Here is a 6,750-nt window from a genome sequence, read left to right as displayed (position 1 = left end):
GCACTTGCTTGGACGAGCGCTCGAGGCACTCTAAGGCATGCTTCAAGGAATGTGTTATGAAGAGTAGAGCAGCGGGGGGCTTTGGGGGAGTGAGGAGGGGTCTAGGATCTTTCGGGAAGCATGCATATGCATATTCTGGCAGGCACATGTTCAGAACTTCGTACGTAATATACATGTTGAAGGAACTTCCTGATTTTTGTAGTTGTTGCGTGTTAAATCCCAAGTGTGTAATGCCATGGAGGAAGTAACTGTATAGAAGGATCTTCTCCAAAATGTTCAAAGAATTTGCGTGCAGCTCTGTGGACAAATACAACAAAAGTGAGCGGAGAAGCCCTGAATCTCTTCTCATTCCAGAAAAAATCCCGGGTTTGGTTTTTTTGTTGGGAACTCATTAAAGAAGAAATTATTCTGACAATTGTTAAAGCGGAAAAGTAGGACTTTATTCGGGATGATTGAGATAGCTGGCAAGACTATTGCAATAGAGCTGAGCTCTCCGGCTCAACTGTGAATACAGCAAAGACGAGGCGGGGAATTATCACCCGCCTCGGAGTGAGGAGGTCAGTGGATGGAATTCTAAGAGGAGACAAGAAGGGTAGAGGGACTCTTGCTAAACCGATTTAACGGGATGCTTGCTGATGGCAAGCCAGGTTGATCGGATAGCCAGGGTGGGAGGGTTCTCTCTAAACTGATTTAGCAGGATTCTTGCTAAAACTGCTGGGAGGGCTGAGGACTGGAGCCGGTGTGTATGTGTCCCATGTAGAGGCCTAGTGGAAAAGAGGGTTCAGAGGAGCCTGACTAAAATTTGGTCAAGGAGAGAATTTTGTCAAAATTTTCAGACTGTCCCTGAGACCTGAGTGCCTGCAGGGAAAGATTTCTCCAAGTTTTTGTCGCCATTCCTGTATATATTTATATGTGACTTTGATTTCTCTCTGCCATGGAGAGGCTACAGTGGAATTGTGGAGCTCTCAATATATAAAATATAGTATGACAGTCGCATCTTTGACGTGTAATTATGGTGGACAACCAAAGACCAAGACCAAAGAGGTCTAATCGATGGAGAACAGTCGATTCAAATATTGGGAGAGAGGTAGATATTAGGATTTTTTGTTTATTTTTACGCACAATTCTTTTTGTGTATAAAGTTAACGTTTTTAGAGCAAGTGTGACATCTTAGCTCAAATTGATTGACATTCCCATCTTTTCTGAGAAAATGGCTGCTTCCAATGGAAAGGTGAGGAGGGAGTCGGGAAGGAGAAGAGTACTAGGGGCACTGCTGAGAGCTCACCTTACAAAAAAAGTCTTGATACAGGTTGTGAGATAACCAAAGAGGAATATTATGCTAGGGTTTTAGGCTCTGAGAGCCCCACTGTTCTCATGCAGCTTTGATTAGGTTTTCCCTGGGAAGAGGCCAACCAACAGTGTCCCACCTGAATTCTTGACTTTGAACCCACTGCTCCATGATCTCAATTACTGTAGAAGTCCACAACTGCTAACACGACTTATTCATAGGAACAAAGTGCTGGGGTCAGCACAATACACTGCAGACATTCATGTTTGTGGCTAAGTCACATCACTTGTCTCTGCCTGAGTTTCCTCATCTTCAGAGAGAGGGGGTTGAGCTAGTTATTGTCTGAGCTTCCCCTCAGCTCTATCATTCAGTGATTCCTTTCTCCGTAAGACTTTGGCTTAGTCTGAATGGGGAGTGACGGAAGCTAGTCTTTGAAATGGTGCATGGCTTTGGTAGGATGGATATCTGTTAGTAAGTGGTTAATGATTATGAACAGAACACCTATGGAATCAACATGATAGTTCTTTAATGATGTGATTGGTCTGACTTCATCTTTCCTTCTGTTGAATTTTTGCAATACACAAACCATAGGGATTCCAAAGAGCCCAAGTCCCACAAAATACCTCTTGAACTGTAATGTCTGCTGGTTAATACACATTTCTGACCTTCCGTACAGGCTCCATGGCCCTCAGACAGCATAGCTACTGGCCCCCATTGCTCCATCTCTCAGGGACTGTGGTAGATTGAATTAATGGTCTTGCTTCTTTGTGTTTCTGTGGTAGTACACCTTGCTGTTACATAGCACAGCTTGCTGAGGTCTCAGTTGTACAGAATGTACTTCAATGCCCCTTCACTTGGCATGGCCATGTGACATGCTTTGGCCGATTGAATGTAGGTGGAAGTGACTACATGTGAGTCCTGAACATGGGTCATAGAAGGTCTCACATATTCTCACTTATATCTCTGGTAGCTTTTGTCCTCTGCCATGACAAAATCATGCCTAGTTAGTCACTGCCCCTCCAGCCTGGGCTCCAGAATGAGACCTGTGCTGCACAGCCATCCTGTGAACATGAGAAGAGGTCACTGTTTTGTTTTAAGCTATTGAGTCCTCAGGTGGCTGGTTAGGTAGCATTTTTGTGGTGAAAGCTAATTGAGACCGTGACAACAGGCAACCTTGGACTTAGAGCTCCCATCACTGGCCCTCATGGGGATGCTCTGAGACAGGGCAAAGGAGAGTTGCCATTTCATGGTGGAAATCCTCAGATATGTGGACAAGGGAATCCAAGATTGCGAGTGGAGAAATAAAGAACCAAATGCGGGGAGGGCATGTACCTGCTGGCTGTATCTTTCTCTTCCCTGGGATTCTGGCACTTCAGAGGAAGATCAAGATATGACCTCTACGTTCATATTCCCAGTAAAGCCTGAAACTGTTCCTGGGAGATCTTGATAAAATGGTAAGGGAAACCCTGCTCCGGACAGTTCTTGGAAGGGTTAGAAGGTTCCTGGAGAGGCAGTGTGTTGTTAGAGAAACTCAGAGGATTAAGGAACAGGTAGAGGTTTCTCTAGAAAAAAAGCAAAGAGAATTGTAATACTGAGTGTAGTACAGTAGTCCCCCCTTGTTTGCAGGGGACATGATCTAAGACCCCCAGTGGCTGCTTGAAACCACAGTTAGTACTGAATCATTTTCTGTTCATGTCTTCCACCCACAAATTTAATACCTTTTCCATCTTAACTGAGCACTTATCATACGCTGTGATCATAATTTTTGCAGTTTGAGGTGCAGCAGCAAAACTAGCATGGGTTTTGTCCTTCTTTGCAATTTCATGAATAGAAGATTCATTCTTACCATATCTTAGCAACCTCAGCATATGATTTTTTCACTTTCCTTACTGAGTTGAGAACTTTCACCTTTTCACTTAAACGAAGCACTTTGTGATTTCTCTTTGGCATATCCAAATTACCAGCATCACTACTCTTGCACTTTGGAGCCATTATTAAGTAAAATAAGTACCACTTGACACAAGCGTTGAGATACTGAGACAATCAGTCTGATCACTGAAATGGCTGCTAAGTGACTAATGGGCAGGATATGCTGGACAAAGGGATGATTCACTGTCCCGGGCAAGATGGAGGGGGATGGTGCAAGAATTCATCATGCTACTCAGTGCACAATTTAAAACTTATGAGTTATTTCTGGAATTTTCCATTTAATATTTTCAGACCATGGTAGACTATGGGTAACTAAAACTGTGGAAAGTGAAACCATGGATAAGGGGAGCATACTGTACAGACTACAAACAGACTCCCAAATGTATAAAGGCTCAAACAATAGAAATTTATCTTTCATTTATGTAACAGTCCTCTGTGGGTGTTCCTGGTCCACAGGTGACTCTCCTCCATGCTGTGATTTAGAGACCCAGGTTCCTTCCATCTTGTGGCTCTGCCACACCCTCAGGCCTTGTGATTTTCTTCATCCATCAGAGTGAAGAGGAAAGAGAAAATGGAGAATGTACACCCCCCCTTTTTTTTAAGCCCTAAAGTGACATGCATCTCTTTGGATAGCTCACTGTGTTCCTGAGCTATGACCTTCACAAGTACTTCTCAGTTTTTTCCTCCTTCCCCATTAACTGAGACACGATGAGGAAGTTGGACTTGGGTTTTTCCCTTCCACCAGGTCAGTTAGGCTCTGGTAAAACCCGAGTTGGTTAAGTTCTGGTAAAATAAGTTTTCCTTAAAAGCAGGCTTTTGTTAAGGAGAACAGAGCACGCTGGGCTTATTTTAAAATGGTTAATTTTCCCCTTCCCCTTCTGGATGTATGAAGGGATTTTTCTCCCATATTTACCCTGAGAACCTGGTGAGGCTCCTGGACATTAAACTCAGGAAAGTGTGAGGGCCCCCAGGCAAGTTTATCTCTTAAGCTAGTCCAGGCCCAGTCACCAATAATTAGTCAATTGCCCTTTACATGTTCCTGCAAGGCTCCAGCTGCAGCTTCTGCTCCTAATAAACTATAATACTCCATATTTGTCTGTCTCTCCAGTTTTCGGGGTGGCAGTTTGTCCTGTAACCTCAATTCCCTGATGTATCTAAGACTTGTTGATTTTCAGTTTGTTCAGCTTTTTTTTTTTTCTTTTTGTGAGGATAGGAGGGATGACTTCCAAGCTCTTCACATGTCAGACTGGCTAGGGCTTCTTTAAATAGGGAAGCTACTTATCTTTAACTTGCAGATAAGGCTATGGCAAATCTCCTACTTTACCTTTATCCTCAGAGATGACACAGTTCAATAGCTAGTTTCCTTTACACCAGTGGAGCTGAGCTCAGTACAGCCCATTCATGCTGGTTCTTCTTATCTCTCAGTTTATATGTTATGTTTACAACCCTCTCTCATTCTCTTCTATAATATTCATTTATTGCTCCTAGTCTCAGCCTCTGAGGTGACATAAAACAAATCTAACATAACAGCCTTGTCGATATTTAAAAACTTCTGTTTTCTTCCTTCAAATCTCCCCTAAATGTTTCTGTTTTCTTCAATATTTCCTCATAGGGCATGGTTTCAAGTTTCTTGTCCTTTGAGATTACTTATGATCTACTGTAGTCCAGGATTTTCCTGAGATCTTAGTAATACCATAATCCTCAAAGTATTTTCCCACATATATTTTTGTGTGTATTTAGTTTTCTCTTCTTTCTACATTCAGAAGCGTCTTTTTACTGGAAAGGAAAAAGCAAACTACTTCTTTGGCAGAAAACAAATTCTTCCCTAGCAGTGAATGCTAGGTCAGTTTCTCATGTGTCTTGTATAAGGGAAACTGAATGATATAATACTGTCCTCAACAACATTGACTGAGAAAATGTAGTCTCAAAATTCAAATAATGTAGCTGTCAGCTTTTGCTGCACAATGGGATGTTAGTGGACACATGTGAGCAGAGAAATGACCTGTGCTTGCACAGTGGGGCTTGCCTCTGATACTCCAATGGTTGGCTATGAAGAGTTTTCCCTGGGTAGAGCTGCTCCTTGAGCCTGGTCTCTGGACCACATGTGGATCTGACCTTAACTCAACCCACAGCCTGGAACCAAGCCCAACCAATTCACTGCTTGAAGCAGAGCTGCCAGTGGAGCCCAGCCTAGATCATCTGATCCATAGTTGGCCTAAAGACCAGTGAACATGAAAATAAATACTTTTTTATATAAACCACTAGGTTTTGGGAGATGGGATCAGGCTGATCACTTGAGCATAAGAGGCGAGCCCCACTGTGTAAGTACATGTCAATCCTCTGCTCATATTATAACCACTAACATACTGTTGGTCAAAGCAAGTCACATGGCTAGGCCCAAAGTCAAGAGCTGGAGAAATACTCTCTCCCCACCATGAGGCCATGGTAAGAGTGTTGTCTCAGTCTGCCCGGGCTACCTTAACAAAATGCCATAGATTGGGTGGCTTAAACAACAGACATTTATTCCTCACAGTTCTGGAGTCTGGGAAGTCCAAGATCAAGGTGCTGGCAAGGTAGGTTTCGTTCTGAGGCCTCTTCTCTTGGCTTGTAGGAGACAGCCATCTCACTGTGTGTTCCCATGCACTTTCTTCAGTGCTGCATGTGGAAAGAGAGTGAGAATTCTTTCTCTCTTCCTCTTCCTATAAGGCCACCAGTCCTATTGGATTAGGGACCCACTCTTACAAACTCATTTAAACGTAATTACTTCCCAAAGACCCCATGTCCAAATAAAGTCATGTTGAGGGGCAAGGCTTCAATATGTGAATTTTTAGGGGGCAAATCAGTCCATAGTAGATGTCACTGTATAATACTACCACAAGGGATAAATAATTGGAAACAATAATTCAATCTGCAAAATTATTCATGACCCTCCCTTGTGCAAAATATACTCACACCCATTCCAAGATCCGTCCCCACCCCCAGGTCTCATCTAATCACAGCATCGGCTCAAAGTCCAGATTTTCATGACTACATCAGGTCTGCTTGATCAGGAGACCAGTGATCTAAGAAGGCAAGTTATCCTCCTCCCCAGCTCTGCACACCCTGTATAGAATGAGAGCACAGGGACAGGATAACCACAATGAACACTTTGATTTGAAAGAGGCTGAGCAGTCATATTTATAGCAATTCTGAAAGCCCAATAGGCAAGTGTTGTCAGGTTTCACTGTCCTGGGGCGTTGGGAATGTCTCTTGGTTAGGCCCTGGGTCTGCTTCTGGGAGCGACTCCGAAGTTCATGTCCTTTACCGCTATGGCTCCACACTCTGGGAGGTCCTTCACTTTCCATCATTCTCCTTAGCCTCTTCTGAAGAGGCCATAGGGGAACCTGCCCATCTTGGTGGCAGAGTGGCCTTCTCAACCTGCTCCCTGCCTGTAAAATATAGAGGCTCACAGATCCTTATTCATTGTGAACACCCTTGGGGTTGTTTTTTTGTTTTTTATACTCTGGGTTTGTGAGGCGCCTTTTGCAAACACA

This window comes from Mesoplodon bidens (genome assembly GCF_964165515.1).
Source record: "Mesoplodon bidens genome assembly, chromosome: 2".
NCBI classification, from domain to species: domain Eukaryota; kingdom Metazoa; phylum Chordata; class Mammalia; order Artiodactyla; family Ziphiidae; genus Mesoplodon; species Mesoplodon bidens.
Note: the sequence above shows the minus strand (reverse complement) of the source record.